The sequence below is a fragment of the Oncorhynchus kisutch genome, linkage group LG8 (genome assembly GCF_002021735.2).
Source record: "Oncorhynchus kisutch isolate 150728-3 linkage group LG8, Okis_V2, whole genome shotgun sequence".
Classification (NCBI taxonomy): Eukaryota; Metazoa; Chordata; class Actinopteri; order Salmoniformes; family Salmonidae; genus Oncorhynchus; species Oncorhynchus kisutch.
Window position 1 is genome coordinate 37,534,958 of NC_034181.2, and position 17,570 is coordinate 37,552,527.

Here is a 17,570-nt window from a genome sequence, read left to right on the forward strand (position 1 = left end):
GCCAGCAGCTCTTCGCAATGCTTCAAGCATTGAGCTGTTTATGACTTCAAGCCTATCAACTCCTGAGATTAGGCTGGTGTAACCGATTTGAAATGGCTAGCTAGTTCGCGGGGTGCGCGCTAATAGCGTTTCAATCGGTGATGTCACTCGCTCTGAGACTTGGAGTAGTTGTTCCCCTTGCTCTGCAAGGGCCATGGCTTTTGTGGAGCGATGGGTAACGATGCTTCGAGGGTGGCTGTTGTCGATGTGTTCTTGGTTTGAGCCCAGGTAGGGGCTAGGAGAGGGACAGAAGCTACAGTGCCTTGCGAAAGTATTCGGCCCCCTTGAACTTTGCGACCTTTTGCCACATTTCAGGCTTCAAACATAAAGATATAAAACTGTATTTTTTTGTGAAGAATCAACAACAAGTGGGACACAATCATGAAGTGGAACGACATTTATTGGATATTTCAAACTTTTTTAACAAATCAAAAACTGAAGAATTGGGCGTGCAAAAATATTCAGCCCCCTTAAGTTAATACTTTGTAGCGCCACCTTTTGCTGCGATTACAGCTGTAAGTCGCTTGGGGTATGTCTCTATCAGTTTTGCACATCGAGAGACCGACATTTTTTCCCATTCCTCCTTGCAAAACAGCTCGAGCTCAGTGAGGTTGGATGGAGAGCATTTGTGAACAGCAGTTTTCAGTTCTTTCCACAGATTCTCGATTGGATTCAGGTCTGGACTTTGACTTGGCCATTCTAACACCTGGATATGTTTATTTTTGAACCATTCCATTGTAGATTTTGCTTTATGTTTTGGATCATTGTCTTGTTGGAAGACAAATCTCCGTCCCAGTCTCAGGTCTTTTGCAGACTCCATCAGGTTTTCTTCCAGAATGGTCCTGTATTTGGCTCCATCCATCTTCCCATCAATTTTAACCATCTTCCCTGTCCCTGCTGAAGAAAAGCAGGCCCAAACCATGATGCTGCCACCACCATGTTTGACAGTGGGGATAGTGTTCAGGGTGATGAGCTGTGTTGCTTTTACGCCAAACATAACGTTTTGCATTGTTGCCAAAAAGTTCAATTTTGGTTTCATCTGACCAGAGCACCTTCTTCCACATGTTTGGTGTGTCTCCCAGTTGGCTTGTGGCAAACTTTAAACAACACTTTTTATGGATATCTTTAAGAAATGGCTTTCTCCTTGCCACTCTTCCATAAAGGCCAGATTTGTGCAATATACGACTGATTGTTGTCCTATGGACAGAGTCTCCCACCTCAGCTGTAGATCTCTGCAGTTCATCCAGAGTGATCATGGGCCTCTTGGCTGCATCTCTGATCAGTCTTCTCCTTGTATGAGCTGAAAGTTTAGAGGGACGGCCGGGTCTTGGTAGATTTGCAGTGGTCTGATACTCCATCCATTGCAATATTATCAATTGCACAGTGCTCCTTGGGATGTTTAAAGCTTGGGAAATCTTTTTGTATCCAAATCCGGCTTTAAACTTCTTCACAACAGTATCTCGGACCTGCCTGGTGTGTTCCTTGTTCTTCATGATGCTCTCTGCGCTTTTAACGGACCTCTGAGACTATCACAGTGCAGGTGCATTTATACGGAGACTTGATTACACACAGGTGGATTGTATTTATCATCATTAGTCATTTAGGTCAACATTGGATCATTCAGAGATCCTCACTGAACTTCTGGAGAGAGTTTGCTGCACTGAAAGTAAAGGGGCTGAAGAATTTTGCACGCCCAATTTTTCAGTTTTTGATTTGTTAAAAAAGTTTGAAATATCCAATAAATGTCGTTCCACTTCATGATTGTGTCCCACTTGTTGTTGATTCTTCACAAAAAAAATACAGTTTTATATCTTTATGTTTGAAGCCTGAAATGTGGCAAAAGGTCGCAAAGTTCAAGGGGGCCGAATACTTTCGCAAGGCACTGTATAATGTTACACTGGCAATACCAAAGTGCCTATAAGAACATTCAATAGTCAAAGGTATATGAAATACAAATGGTATAGAGAGAAATAGTCCTATAATTCCTATAATAACTACAACCTAAAACTTCTTACCTGGGAATATTGAAGACTCATGTTAAAAGGAAACACCAGCTTTCATATGTTCTCATGTTCTGAGCAAGGAACTTAAGCGTGAGCTTTTTTACATGACACATATTGCACTTTTACTTTCTTCTCCAACACTTTGTTTTTGTATTATTTAAACCAAATTGAACATGTTTCATTATTTATTTGAGGCTAAATTGATTTTATTGATGTATTATATTAAGTTAAAATAAGTGTTCATTCAGTATTGTTGTAATTGTCATTATTCCAAATACATGTAAAAAAATCGTCCGATTAATCTGTATCATCTTTTTTTGGTCCTCCAATAATCGGTATCGGCGTTGAAAAATCATAATCGGTCGACCTCTACCATGAGCATCTCTCATTTAATTGGGCCTATTACTTAGAGCAAAAACTTGAAATTTTAATAGCCTATTATCTAAAAGGGAGCGTGGTTTATAACATACGACTAGGCTACTTTGGGCATCTTGCTATGTTAGCTAATGAACTAACAAGCTAGCAAGGTTTTTGTTCAATAATATATATTTTTTATCTGGCCAGCTAACATGCTATAATTTAATCTAAATAGAATAAGCTAGCTAGAAGTAGCATGTTATGATGGAAACAGTAAGTGACAGGGACACATTGCAAGGCTGTGATGAAGTTAACTGTTTGGCTTACTAGTTCTGTGAACATGTTTCTAAACAAATTGTTATTTTTAGCAGCTAGATAGTGAAAAACTAAACAAGTTCTCTATCACAGACCATTGCACAAAATAGTATAAGATAGCTAACTAGCGAGCTAGCTACTTTTATACTGACCACTTTGCTGGAGCAGCTATTCTGCCTCACATCAGTAGATGTTACTGTTGCTTGCAACACAATTCATCCTATAAAGTTTATACTACCTGCCTGTGCATTTCAAGTAACTGACATTCTGACTGTTCCGATGTTTTGGGAACCTAACAAAATGTTTTGGACAAATGCAATAATTTGTGTTGCTCCTCAGCTCATTTACACGTGGTCTTTTTTTTGTAGTTCACCATCCAGATGTCTGCTGGTGTGACAAGAGGTAATAATTGTATATGCTTAAATGGTGGGTGGGAGGTTTTATATGTGACAGGGGTAAGGGATTTGAAAAATGTTCTGTGCCCAGTGAGCCAGTAAGCCATTGAAATTGTTGGCCAATATACATTAATCACTAGCACAAACTTAAAGCATAAGAAAACGGCTGCCTACTATAGACAGAGAGCGATTTGCCGTGGCAAATGTGGTGGGGATTTCTGTCAACTATACCAGCAGATAAAGCTTCCGATCATTTCTTACAGTTGTATAACCTACCGCATAGAGGCTATTAATTGACCCCCCCCCCCCCCCCCACAGTATCTTTCACAAATCCCATACTGATTTTAGCCTGTTACTGTAGCCTATCCGTTATAACATGCATTATAATATATATAATATTTAGCAATTGCACTCTGAATGTAAAATTGCAGACAAATACTAATTGAGTAGTGTAGAATGACAATTATCCTTCTGTATTCATTATGTATTTGTCCATTACAAAAAAAAACTGGTTATGGATGGTTCTGCATAATAAATAGAACCAATTTTATTCCTGAAATGATGCTGGATCTAAGGAACAGGCAAATCCGAGATTGTGTCGTTGTCGATCCATGTGGCGGTGGTGGTTGCCTACAAAGGTGATGATGGAATTGGAGGACAGCGGGGACAATGTGCAGCCTTTTTGAATCATTAGCCATTAGAAAGACCTGTTTGTTTCTCATGGTTAAAGATTGTATTATGTTTGGCGTGGTAATATTAATACTAATTTGATGCATGCTTATATTTGTCCAATTTCAGACATGTACACGTGTGTATTATGCATTTTCAACGTATTTTGATTATCCCATTCTCGTTGAAATAAATTGGAGCAATTAGGGTTAAATGCATTGCTCGAGGGTACAGATTTTTCACCTTGTTGGCCCTACGCTTTAACTGCTAGATTATCTGCTGCCCTAAATAGGTGTAACAGGTGAGTAGTATGTGCGCACTGGACAAACAGTTCAAATGGGGCAGAGATTATGTTATTTCCCTTTTTTCATGTCCGCTCTTATTGAATGAAAATGCCTCTAATAATTTGTGTTCATCAGGTACTGTAGAGAGAGACAAATCATAATCTAATAATGATGTTCTGCTGTGGGAAATAACTAACTACTGTATACCCTTAGACCAGGTGTTTTTCCAACAGTCTTACAACATTATAGGAACGTCCTGTGCAATCTCACTTAAACATTGTATGAATGTCATCACAATTGAGTATATTTTGTGTTTTGGGAACCTCTCTTTTCTAATGTATCCACACTGTTCCCACAATCTAATAAAATGTTCTGGGAACCTTTAAAGAACCGATACAAACAATATCTGAATGTCAGCACAACTGGACAGTTCTAGTGTTTTGGGAACCTATCTCTTGTCATATCCCCACAATGTTTCCACTACATATGAAACATTCTGGGAACCTTTAAAGAGAAGATTAAAATGTGTTCTGGGAACGTTCTTGTAACATCAGGTGAATGGTTTTGCACCCTAAAAGAAATTGTATAACCATCCGCACAACTGGACAGTTTTTGTGTTTTAGGAACATATCTTTTGCGATGTCCTGACAAGGTTCTCATTGGACTGTTCCCACAACCAATTGAAACATTCTGGGAACCTTTAAAGAACAGATTCAATGTTTTCTAGGAACACAGACCCTGGCCCCAAAGCCAAGGAAAATCACATGAAGTCCTGAATTAGATCTGGGTATAAATATTTGATGAGTTTCTGCATGTTCACAATGTCTCTGCTGCTTCATGGACATTCAAGGTCAAGATTAAGAGGAACTACCTGCTGCTACTGTAGGGAGGGAGAGAAGATGGATGCATCACTGCTGTTCAGCTGACAACAATATCGTAATCCTATCATTATGGGCACTTTTATCAAAAGCAAAGTACCGTAATGGCAACATTGACAGTAGCTAGGTTATCATCCAATTGGCAACGGATTTTTATGCAAATATTATCAAATCTGCATAAAAATAATAGGCACATTTTACATCAGAAATGTGTTTGAATCAAATTGACTTGTTACAGAAATAATGGCTGTGCGTGATGACGTAGTTCACATAAAAATACCTTTTGCAGTTCAATTCCCATGTACCGAATAAAAAATGCAAGTTAAATGGGTTTCCATCACATTTTCAACTCTACTGATGGTTTTCTTACATTAAAAAAAATATGTTATATAGTAGCCAACAGCACGCAGCTGCGCAATTGTTGGCTAGAGTGCACATACAGGTTGCTTTCCAAACACTTCAAAGATAAACCCTATCCCCTCAGTCCTCAAATTAAGTGGACACTTCTGATGACGTATCGTGACGTCTGACGAGTACACATTTATGAAGATTTTACACTATTGTGGAGAGATGTACTGTTTGGATTCTTTACATACAATAGAAATAAGCTGAAACATTTTTATGTAATTAATTTCATTATTCTTTTGGCCAAATTTCATATACACAAATGTAAATTTACAAACAGAAAACCATATTTTCGTACCCTACAAAAAGTAATTGAACTGTATTTTAAGACAGTTAAATGCTCTACTAACAAAAAAGCTGTTAGAATTGTAAGTATATGTATGTCCCTTAAGGTCCTTGCGTAATTGTAATGTGATATTGTACTCCCTAGCGTGATTGTCCATTGTTTGTAATCTATGTATGCTTGTGTTCCCTCATGTGCTTTATGTATTGACTTGTTGTTAATAAAAATAATAAAAAATAAAAACATTAAAAAAATAAAAAATGTAAATCCCTCTCCCTTTTTTTATTTTTTTATTTAAAAAAATCCTTCCTCCCTCGTCCTGCAAGTGTATACTCGTCAGACGTCATGATACGTCATCAGAAGTGTCCACTTAATTTGAGGGCAGAGGGCATAGGGTGTGTCTTTTAAGTGTTTGGACTGCCAGTGTAACAGGGTTATATTGGTGATTCCCCTTGCTACTTTATTGTTAAGCCAATGGGGTTTTGGTTTGAGTTTGTCTTGCCTTCACCTACTCAACATGGCATCTTATTGGCTGGTTTGCGTAGCTTGCTTACGAGGGGGGATGTTCCAGTTAGAATCGTCCCAGTGAACAAGCGGTAAATTGTTGGTTGCAAAGCACTGTACATCAAAAGTGATTTTTATACTCTCAAGTGACAATTTAAATGTACAATTTATATCAAATTGTTTGTAAATGTTATTCGAACATCACACATAAGATGCAGCGGTTTTTGGAAAATATTTGTTGTGCATTTTGTTGTAGAGAATTCCCACCAGTACTAGCTAGCAATTTACTGTGTCTGGTGGGGGGGTTAATATATTTTGTACAGTGCGTGAGTGCAGAGTTGGATGGTGAGATGTGCAATTTTGTGCCGTTCCTATCAGAATAAATCTACATGACTGGTGCTACATGTTGGAGTTCCGTGTCGATGACTGATTGTACACAACGCAAGAAGAGTACTGTTACACTACCTTTATGAGATTATGATTGACAAAAGAGCAAGATGATTTTTATTTGTCATGTCACCAGAATAAAACCCTCGACAGTTATTGGAAATGTGCATCAAGTTCATTGTGCACTTTTACCAGCCTGTGAAGTTCATTATAATTTATTTGTAGGCTAATAATCTGCACGCTTTCTCGATTTGTAGTGGGTGGACCACCCAACATGTCATCACGTGACTCCACGTTTACTTCCATATGATGGTTAATATAACAACATTTGTGCATAAAAGCATTTCCACAGACATTTCTTGCATAATTCATTTTACTGATACAAAAAGATCCCACCTTGTCTAGCGTATTTTGTTTTGTTGACATTTGGAAAGTTTACCGAAAACCACAATCTTCGATATTTATTGGAAAAGAGTATCAAACTCATCACGTTCACTTTCACCACCCTGTGAAGTTCATAATTTATTTCACCCATACCTTAATAGACTGCATGGTTTCCCGAGTCGTAGTTGGAGGACCACACAACATATCATTGAGTTGACTCCAAGTTTACTTCGTTATGATGTTTATTATATCAATATCAATATATTGTCATGCGTCAGGTAATTCATCTTCATGAAATGGTTGGATGAAAAGCTGGTTAATGACACATAGGCCTATATTCAGCATAAGCAGTCAATGAGATTTGAACTCGCAACCCTAAGGCTACAAGCACCATGCTCTTACCCTAACGCATTGATCATTGGAACATTTTCAATTGAGGAGTAAAGACTGAGTCACCTGATCCATTCAATCAATATCTGCACTGAACTCATGCATCATACAAGTATCATCAATACTGAACACGTACAGAATTGAAACATGACAGGCCTGGTGCAGGTCTACAATTTTGTTTCTGGTGTCCTTTGACAGCTCTTTGGTCTTGGCCATAGTGGAGTTTGGAGTGTGACTATTTGAGGTTGTGGACAGGTGTCTTTTATACTGATAACAAGTTCAAACAGGTGCCATTAACACAGGTAACGAGTGGAGGATAGAGGAGCCTCTTAAAGAAGAAGTTACAGGTCTGTGAGAGCCAGAAATCTTGCTTGTTTGTAGGTGACCAAATACTTATTTTCCACCATAATTTGCAAATAAATTCATAAAAAATCCTACAATGTGATTTTCTGGATTTTTTAAATAATTTGTTTGTCATAGTTGAGAAGTGTACCTATGATGAAAATTACAGGCCTCATCGTTTTAAGTGGGAGAACTTGCACAATTGGTGGCTGACTAAATACTTTTTTACCCCACTGTATTGGATTTAGTATGAGGACAATGGCTGTGCTACAGTATGCCTTACTCTTTTGAGTAATACATTTCTGATGTTTATTTTTTGGATACAGTCTTTAAAAAACTAATAACACAAAATAACAGAGCTTTTGATTGCTTTCTCTAGAAAACTTTCTAGTGGCTGATCTTTGTCGGACTCAGTAGGACATATTCTAAGTATAGTTGCTGCCACCTAGTGGCTGAAAAATATAATGTATAAGTGACAATATTTTTTGCATAACCAAGTAGCGCCATTTATTTTCTGTTGGAAATGTCCCATTAAAGGGGTTTGAAGCCCAGTCCTGCCTCTCTGATGATGGGTTCAGTGGGGCTACCCCTGATTGGGGTGGGTCTGTGGGGGGTAAACAGGCTCCCTCTGGAAGGGTCACCCAGCAGAGGAGCCAGGCACTCTGGACCAGAGGGTTTGGATGGACTAGTCCTCTTCTAGGGCAGTGGGGGTTTCCAGATGAACAAAGAGGCTATGGTTAACAAGACATTGACACAAATTTGATATATTAAACCAAAATTGACAACAACAAAAAAACACTACATTTAAAAAAAGGAAATATATATTATCTTTGAATTAATACAACAAAAAACACCTACTCAGTATCTACTGTAACTAAGCTACAACATACACTGAGTACATTTATTGCATTTACTAATAAATAAATAGTATTTTTGACAAGCATAAAAACAGCAGCATAAAAGGCAGCTCAATCACCTATGAAGTTGAAGGCAGGTGCTCTTGGAGAGTGGTTCCATCTTGGACAGGATGTGGTTGTAGTTGGGTGTACAACACAGTATAAGGACCGAATTTGGGAAACTCTTGGCTAGAGGGCATAGGGAGGGAGAGTATGAGCAGGAGTCAGAGTCCCTGATTGGAACATACATGTTTTATATTGATGTTGTTGTTTTTAAAGGCTGCAGTTACAGTTGTAGTTGTACGGGACCCCCCTCCCTTTCTGTCATTGAATGACTTTATGGCAAAAATGTGTTTGGAGTGATAATCTGTTGAGTGCTGAGTGAAGAAAATCTGTTAGATGCTGAGTGAAGGAAAGTTTTGAGCAGCAGTGACCAAATAATACAGGGTATATACACAAGTATACCAAGTATTAGGAATACCTTGCACCCCCCCATACCTTATTCAAAGGCACTTACATTTTTTGTCTTGCCCATCCACCCTCTGAATAGCACACATACACAATCCATGTCTGAATTATCTCAAGGCTTAGCAATCCTTCTTTAACCTGTCTCCTCCCCTTCATCTACACTGATTGAAGTGGATATAACAAATTACATCAATAAGGGATCATGCCTTTCACCTGGATTCACCCGGTCAGTCTGTCATGGAAAGAGCAAGTGTTCTTAATGTTTTGTACACTCAGTGTACATATGGCACTGACATGTCTCTGTCCAGCACGGCCTTCCTCTCTAGGCTGTAGTTGACTGTGTGATGCTCCTGTCTCTACTTCCTGAGCTGCTCCTCCTTCTGCACAAGGGACTCCTCCGGAGCTTCCAGCTTACCCGCTGCACGGGGAGAGGAGTAATACAATTGAATGATCAACATTTATTAATATTGAATTCAAACCACAGGATCAGGTATGCTGGAGCTAGTTTGAAATAAAAGCCTGGTGGTGGATCATGTGAATGGGAAGATGTGGTATCGAGGTTCTTTATCTCACCAAGAACCATGTTCTCAAAAGGTGAGCTTGTCCTTGTTCTCCTGCAACTCTTGGCGGAGTTGACTGAGCTGCAGCTCAAAGGAGTCCCCTCCCCAGTTGCTCTGACAGGTCTGTGAGCTCATCCTCCTTCTGGGCCAGTGAGCACTTCACGTAGAGCCCCATGTCCTTCTCAACAGTAAAGTACTGAGAGGGGAAGTCATTGTGTTGCACCTCCAACTCATCACATTTGTGCTGATATCTGCAAAGACAGTGAGAAAATAGGCATTTAGACATTTAAATAGGGGGAATTCAATCATGGAAACTTGATTGGTAGTTTTAAAGCTTCAATTATTTAGTTTTATTATATATTTGTATGGTTGATTTCGTACTAATGGACAGTATTTTATAAATAACAACTATTTTGATGATTTGCATTAATAAGTGATTCGTGTTTGATTGCCTATTTTTACCGTAATGGCTATGATGGGTTGTCTTTACCCTACCCTACGTGGTTACATTAGGGACACACCCTTCACACCACTTCGATAGTCATTTTCGTAGCAAGTTAGGAGAGAATTGTCGCTAACCCTCTGCATAACCTTAACCTCAGTCTTCTAACCTGCTACGTTAATTATCCTAACCTGCTGCGAAAAAGGCTTTCGCGGTTACGTTAGGCTATAGCCGTCTACTAGACGTTTCAACAATAATCTGTGTGTGTCCAGGCGCAACATTATTTCTCACGCAAACCCTCAGCCTGTACTAGCCTAAAATATATGCAGCCAATGAAAACTCTCACTTTTCCAGTCTCGTTTCTGCGACCTGTAGAAATATATTCCACCTTGACAACGCGTCTCCAAATCACATGTCCTCTTTCTCGGTTGATTTATCTCTACTTTTCATTCTATTTTGGGGGGGGTCATTTTTGCGTGAAACTTTTTCTCCAGCGATTAGAACAACTTCTTCTTCTATGGTATAATGGCGTTCTCAACAATTAAATGTGCATACCGCCACCTAGTGTATGGGTTGATAATAATTATCCCAAAATATATTTTTTTTGGGGGGGGGGGGGGGGGTAAAAATAAAATATCATACTAACTACCCCAAAAATTATTAACCAAACAAAATCAACCTGCTTTTCTGTAAAAGCCTCAGTTGCAACATTTTCCATTCCCAGATTATTCGAAATTGTACTTCTATGGAATAATGGTAGGAGATAGGAGATCTCTGGCAGCCCTGATCCTTGACCCCTCGACCTCCTTCACCCTAACAGGGCACTCAAGGAAGTCCGGAGTATGATCCACACCACAGTTGCAACATTTTCCATTCCCAGATTCTTCAACATCATACTTCTCCCATCTGCAAACATTTGACACGTGACCATATCCTTTACGATTTCCATACTGTAATGGTTTGGACACAAATGCTCTCACTGCATACCTCACATATCCAAGTAGAGTCTCCTCAAACAACAACAATATCGACAGGCTTTTCTCCTTCCTTCCATTTACCATACGGGTCAGGTGACGTGCACTGACCACTCCTGGGATTTTCTGACTAAGATACTCATCAACTATGTCCAACGAAACTCCAGCTATAACTCTTTTGGCAGGCACTCTATTCCGAAGATCAATACATGTTACTTCTGACGGGGACATTTTAGCCAGATCCAGTGCACGCTTCTGTTCATCAACGCAATTAACCAAAACAAGGCCGCTTCTGGTCACTTTGATGGAATCCACCTTTCTCACTGGTTTCTTCACAGTCCTCGATATTACAAAAGGATTTCCCAAATTAATCTCCTTGTCCAAAAAACGCAGCCCAATAACAAAATGGATTATTGGACCGGTCCTTGTCTTCTACTACAACTTTTGCTTGTTTTGTTCCATTCTTTGATTTCACTATTTTCCACTCATTATCACACAATTCACTTGCCGCACTTTCGGATACAGCCACAGTCTTTTATATATTTGATTTTTATTGTATAACATTTTTTATTGCAGAAACACCAGTATACATATAATAAGTATACAAACAGACAATGATAACATGCTTGGAGGTACAACAAATTGCAGATTGGGCTCCTGAGTGGCACAGCGTTCTAAGGCACTGCGTCTCAGCATCTCAGATCTCCGACCCCAGCCAAACCCCAACCTGGAAGATGCTGGGCCAATTGTGCACCGCCCTATGGGATTCCCAATCACAGCCGGTTGTGATACAGGCTGGAATCGAACCAGGGTCTATTTTACTTTTTTATTTATTCTTTATTTAACCAGGTAGGCTAGTTGAGTTCTCATTTACAATTGCGACCTGGCCAAGATAAAGCATAGCAGTGTGAACAGACAACAACACAGAGTTACACATGGAGTAAACAATAAACAAGTCAATAACACAGTAGAAAAAAATTGTCTATATACATTGTGTGCAAAAGGCATGAGGAGGTAGGCGAATAATTACAATTTTGCAGATTAACACTGGAGTGATAAAAGATCAGATGGTCATGTGCAGGTAGAGATACTGGTGTGTGAAAAGAGCAGAAAAGTAAATAAATAAAAACAGTATGGGGATGAGGTAGGTAAATTGGGTGGGCTATTTACCGATGGACTATGTACAGCTGCAGCGATCGGTTAGCTGCTCAGATAGCAGATGTTTAAAGTTGGTGAGGGAGATAAAAGTCTCCGACTTCAGCGATTTTTGCAATTCATTCCAGTCACAGGCAGCAGAGAACTGGAAGGAAAGGCAGCCAAATGAGGTGTTGGCTTTAGGGATGATCAGTGAAATACACCTGCTGGAGCGCGTGCTACGGGTGGGTGTTGCCATCGTGACCAGTGAACTGAGAAGGCGGAGCTTTACCTAGCATGGACTTGTAGATGACCTGGAGCCAGTGGGTCTGGCGACGAATATGTAGCGAGGGCCAGCCAACCAGAGCATACAGGTTGCAATGGTGGGTGGTATAAGGTGCTTTAGTAACAAAACGGATGGCACTGTGATAAACTGCATCCAGTTTGCTGTGTAGAGTATTGGAAGCTATTTTGTAGATGACATCGCCGAAGTCGAGGATCGGTAGGATAGTCAGTTTTACTAGGTTAAGTTTGGCGGCGTGAGTGAAGGAGGCTTTGTTGCGGAATAGAAAGCCAACTCTAGATTGGAGATGTTTGATATGAGTCTGGAAGGAGAGTTTACAGTCTAGCCAGACACCTAGGTACTTATAGATCCACATATTCTAGGTCGGAAACATCCAGGGTGGTGATGCTAGTCGGGCGTGCGGGTGCAGGCAACGAACGGTTGAAAGGCATGCATTTGGTTTTACTAGCGTTTAAGAGCAGTTGGAGGCCACGGACGGAGTGTTGTATGGCATTGAAGCTCGTTTGGAGGTTAGATAGCACAGTGTCCAAGGAAGGGCCAGAAGTATAGAGAATGGTGTCGTCTGCGTAGAGGTGGATCAGGGAATCGCCCGCAGCAAGAGCAACATCATTGATATATACAGAGAAAAGAGTCGGCCCGAGAATTGAACCCTGTGGCACCCCCATAGAGACTGCCAGAGGACCGGACAACATGCCCTCCGATTTGACACACTGAACTCTGTCTGCAAAGTAGTTGGTGAACCAGGCAAGGCAGTCATTAGAAAAACCAAGGCTACTGAGTCTGCCGATAAGAATATGGTGAGTCGAAAGCCTTGGCCAGGTCGATGAAGACGGCTGCACAGTACTGTCTTTTATTGATGGCGGTTATGATATCGTTTAGTACCTTGAGCGTGGCTGAGGTGCACCCGTGACCGGCTCGGAAACCAGATTGCACAGCGGAGAAGGTATGGTGCGATTCGAGATGGTCAGTGATCTGTTTGTTTACTTGGCTTTCGAAGACCTTAGATCGGCAGGGCAGGATGGATATAGGTCTGTAACAGTTTGGGTCCAGGGTGTCTCCCCCTTTGAAGAGGGGGGTCACTGCAGCAGCTTTCCAATCCTTGGGGACCTCAGACGATATGAAAGAGAGGTTGAACAGGCTGGTAATAGGGGTTGCGACAATGGCGGCGGATAGTTTCAGAAATAGAGGGTCCAGATTGTCAAGCCCAGCTGATTTGTACTGGTCCAGGTTTTGCAGCTCTTTCAGAACATCTGCTATCTGGATTTGGGTAAAGGAGAAGCTGGGGAGGCTTGGGCGGCTGTTGGCCGAGGTTGGAGTAGCCAGGAGGAAGGCATGACCAGCCGTTGAGAAATGCTTGAAGTTTTCGCTTATCTGTAGTCTGTAGTGAAGCCTCTAGAACTATCATTGTCTGTTTGTTAGGGGGTACAACAAATTACAGATCGGACTCCTGAGTGGCGCAGCAGTTTAAGGAGTTATAGCTGTAGTTCCGTCATTGTAAATAAGAATTTGTTCTTAACTGACATGCTTAGTTAAATAAAGGTTAAATAAAAATTAAAAATAAGACCTGTATTGATTGTTTTAACAGCTTTCTTATTGGAAGAAAGTAGAATGGTCTTCATGTGACTGCTCGAATTCCTTATAGAAAACATGGAGGTGTGTTGTCTTATTAGTGAATTTACATTTATATGAAATTCTTCCATTAGCACAATTAGATTTGCGAGGTAAAATTGTTTTTCTTTATCCTTATAGTTAAGGAAACCGAGCAGCAGATTCTCCCATAAAAAACTAAAGTCATTAAGAACATTAACAATTATAAAACTATAAATATCTTGCCATCATTTCTTTACATGTAGATAAATGCAAAACTGTTTCTGGTTGCTCAACAACAAAAAACTACAGTTAAAGTTAATGTATTTTTTGAGTTTCTTCAGGTAATGATTCGCAGGGTAATACATGGATAATTCTGAAAGAGACCTCTTTGACCTTATTAACAAGCAGGTATTTGTGTGGTAATAACTATACTTTTTCCCCAACAGATACTGACAAATGTATTCCAGTAAGTTGAGACATAAGGAATAGATACAATATCTCTTTGAAATAAAGCATGTATAGAGTTGTTGCTCTGAGGGAGCAAGGAGAAACACATTTTCCCTATTGGAGAGTCAACTGGATTAAGCGGGGGTAGCTCAAGAAGGTAAGGTCTGGTTACACCTCTAAACAACATGAGAGTTCCAGATGGAATATCAGAGACTATGGTGAACTCTCTAGGTGTAACAGGGATATTGTAACAAGATCAAAATTGAGTCACAATCCTTCTGCTTGTAACGAATCTCCTCTTCATCTGATGAGGAATAGGAATCATTGGACCAACACACAGCGTGGTAAGTGTTCATTGTAAATTTTATGAAATAAACTGAACACTGAATGAGAAAAACCAACAAAGAGAGTGAACAACACGAAACAGTCCTGTAAGGTGAAAACAAAACACAACAGAAAACTACCCACAAACACAGGTGGGAACAGGCTACCTAAGTATGGTTCTCAATCAGAGACAACGATTGACAGCTGCCTCTGATTGGGAACCATACCAGGCCAAACACATAGAAGTACAAAACCTAGAACAAAATATAGAATGCCCACCCCAACTCACGCCCTGACTGTTACGCACGCCTCTATGAAGAGGGAACGCAACACCCTGCTACAACTAAACTCTCCGTGAAGTGAAAAAGGTATGGACTGTAGGCGTGGGCAAGGATGACAACAGGCAGAATGTGGTACCGTTTACAAGGACTTTATTCCTTTACACGGTAATATGGGGAAAAGGGTCTGGACAGAACCAAAGAAAAGAAAGTCAATCTCAAAGCCCCCCCCCCCCCCCCTCTCTCTCTCTCTCTCTCTCCTATCTTACCTGCCTAACCCCTGCTTACCTAATTTAGCACCACCTGGTGCACTAACCAAAATACAGGGGGTGGTCCACCCAGGTCTTACCTATTGTGCCTAGACAATGAATATACTACGGGTATATGTATGCCCGCGGGCCTCTTGCCTAAGCACTCCCTAGGTGCCTTCCCCTTCCCCCCTGGGAACAAATGAAACAGGAGAACAAATAATTTCTCAAACAAACTAAGAAACAAAGGACATCAAATAAGCTCTATCTGAGCAACAAACTCACAGAACATACCAACTGCTACCAACAACTAACATAGTAAATTCTCCACAGCCATCAGCCTCCTCTCTCAGCAATGACCTCCCTCACATTCAATCCTTCTGCAATGACCTCCCAGCAATGAACCTCTCTCCTGAACAGAACACTGGCTTTTATATAGCTTCAGAAGGAATAGGTAATTGGAGACAGATGTGTCTTGACGAGGGTGCAGGGTCAGCTCTCCAATTAGCCATGGAGTCGACCAATCAGCTGCTTGAGGGATTTCAGGAAGCCATTTCCTGAAATAAACACATGCAAATACACAAACTACAACACATAATCTGGGGAACGTAACACTGACCAAACCAAAATAGAAACATAAAAAAGGAACTAAGGTCAGGACGTGACACTGCATTAATAAGTTGACTCACCAGCAGGAAATTATTATTAAACCAGTTCTTAAAAAATTAAGATTTGTTTCTATTTCAAAATATCCTTATTGTTCCAAATCGAAAAAAATTATATTTATATATTAATGACCACACTAAGAATACTTGTCTATGAAAAGCAGATCATTTTGAAGGGATCTTATCAATACACAATGAATAAATAGCCATTTATGGAAAACCAATGCAATTTCAAAACAAATGCAAGTTCACTGATTTACTCCATTTTATCAAATTGCTTGGTGTGTCTTATGTTACTAAGTTACTAGTTACAAAGTAACATAAAATTGAAGCCATCAAAATGGCAGAAGATATGAAGGATGAAATTCCATATTGAACTTTGATTCATTCAATGTTTAGCCCAATTTATCTTAAAAGTATTATTCAAAGTAGAAAAATCTAAACAATTGAGACCACCATATTCATGTGTTCATTACGATAGATTTCCTAATGTAATGTGTATGATTTTTCCCGATGAAGTTGAAAAGCATCTGGACAACTTCTTTACCTATTTTGTGGTCAAGATGTCGAAACTGGGCTGAGTAAGTAAGACTAGATGCTTAGGAAAAAATATTGACCACATCGACTGCTCTCGGAATCTGGTCAGCATCTTTCAAAAAGAGGGCGGTGTCATCTACAAGCTGATTTCTGATAACATCTCCGTCAGCAAGAGGTAAGGTCAAAATTAAGAAACCAACCTCTTTTCAAATCAAATCTAGGAGAAGTACTATGCTTCAATTTAAATGAACTGTTCCCATTCATACAAAGAATTTTGATTTTAATTTTACCTTTGTTTAATAATCAGGTAGGCCAGTTGAGAACAAGTTCTCATTTACAACTGCAACCTGGCGAAGATAAAGCAAACAGTGTGACAAAAACAACACAGTTACAACGCATGGGGTAAACAAACATACAGTCAATAACACAATAGAAAGATCTGTATACAGTGTGCGCAAATGAAGTAAGGAGGTAAGGCAATAAATAGGCCGATGGTGGTGAAGTAATTACAATTTAGACATTTACACTGGAGTGATATGTGCAGATGAGGATGTGCAAGTATAAATACTGATGTGCAAAAGAGCAGAAAAACAAATATGGAGATGAGGTAGGTAGTTGGTTGGGTGGGTTATTTACAGATGGGCTGTGTACAGCTGCAGCGATTGGTAAGCTTCTCTGACAGCTGACGCTTAAAGTTAGTGAGGGAGATAAGTCTTCAACTTCAATGATTTTTGCAATTCGTTCCAGTCATAGGCAGCCGAGAACTGGAAGGAAAGGCGGCCAAAGGAGATGTTGGCTTTGGGGATGACCAGTGAAATATACCTGCTGGAGTGCGTGCTACGGGTGGGTGTTGCTATGGTGACCAGTGAGCTGAGATAATGTGGAGCTTTACCTAGCAAAGACTTTTAGATGACCTGGAGCCAGTGGGTTTGGCAACGAATATGTAGCGAGGACCAGCAAATGAGAACATACAGTGTTGGGTTGTATATGGGGCTTTGGTGACAGAATGGATGGCACTGTGATAGACTGCATCCAATTTGCTGAGTAGAGTGTTGGAGGCTATTTTGT

The 17,570-nt window shown here is 40.1% G+C and overlaps 1 long non-coding RNA gene across 3 annotated transcripts; it reads right to left on the minus strand.

Annotated features, from left to right (window-relative positions):
- Window positions 1-6,970: 6,970 nt before the first annotated feature.
- On the minus strand, window positions 6,971-10,511 carry LOC109895737 (uncharacterized). 3 transcript variants are annotated; one of them, XR_004210801.1, is made up of 5 exons: window positions 10,348-10,511; window positions 9,573-9,810; window positions 9,213-9,417; window positions 8,612-8,720; window positions 6,972-8,366 (listed from the first exon to the last, which is right to left on the minus strand). It is a non-coding gene; the product is annotated as an uncharacterized LOC109895737 (long non-coding RNA). The 3 variants fall into 3 exon arrangements; XR_002256026.2 differs by having other exon boundaries at window positions 9,294-9,417; window positions 10,348-10,499; XR_004210800.1 differs by having other exon boundaries at window positions 6,971-8,366; window positions 8,612-9,417.
- Window positions 10,512-17,570: the final 7,059 nt, after the last annotated feature.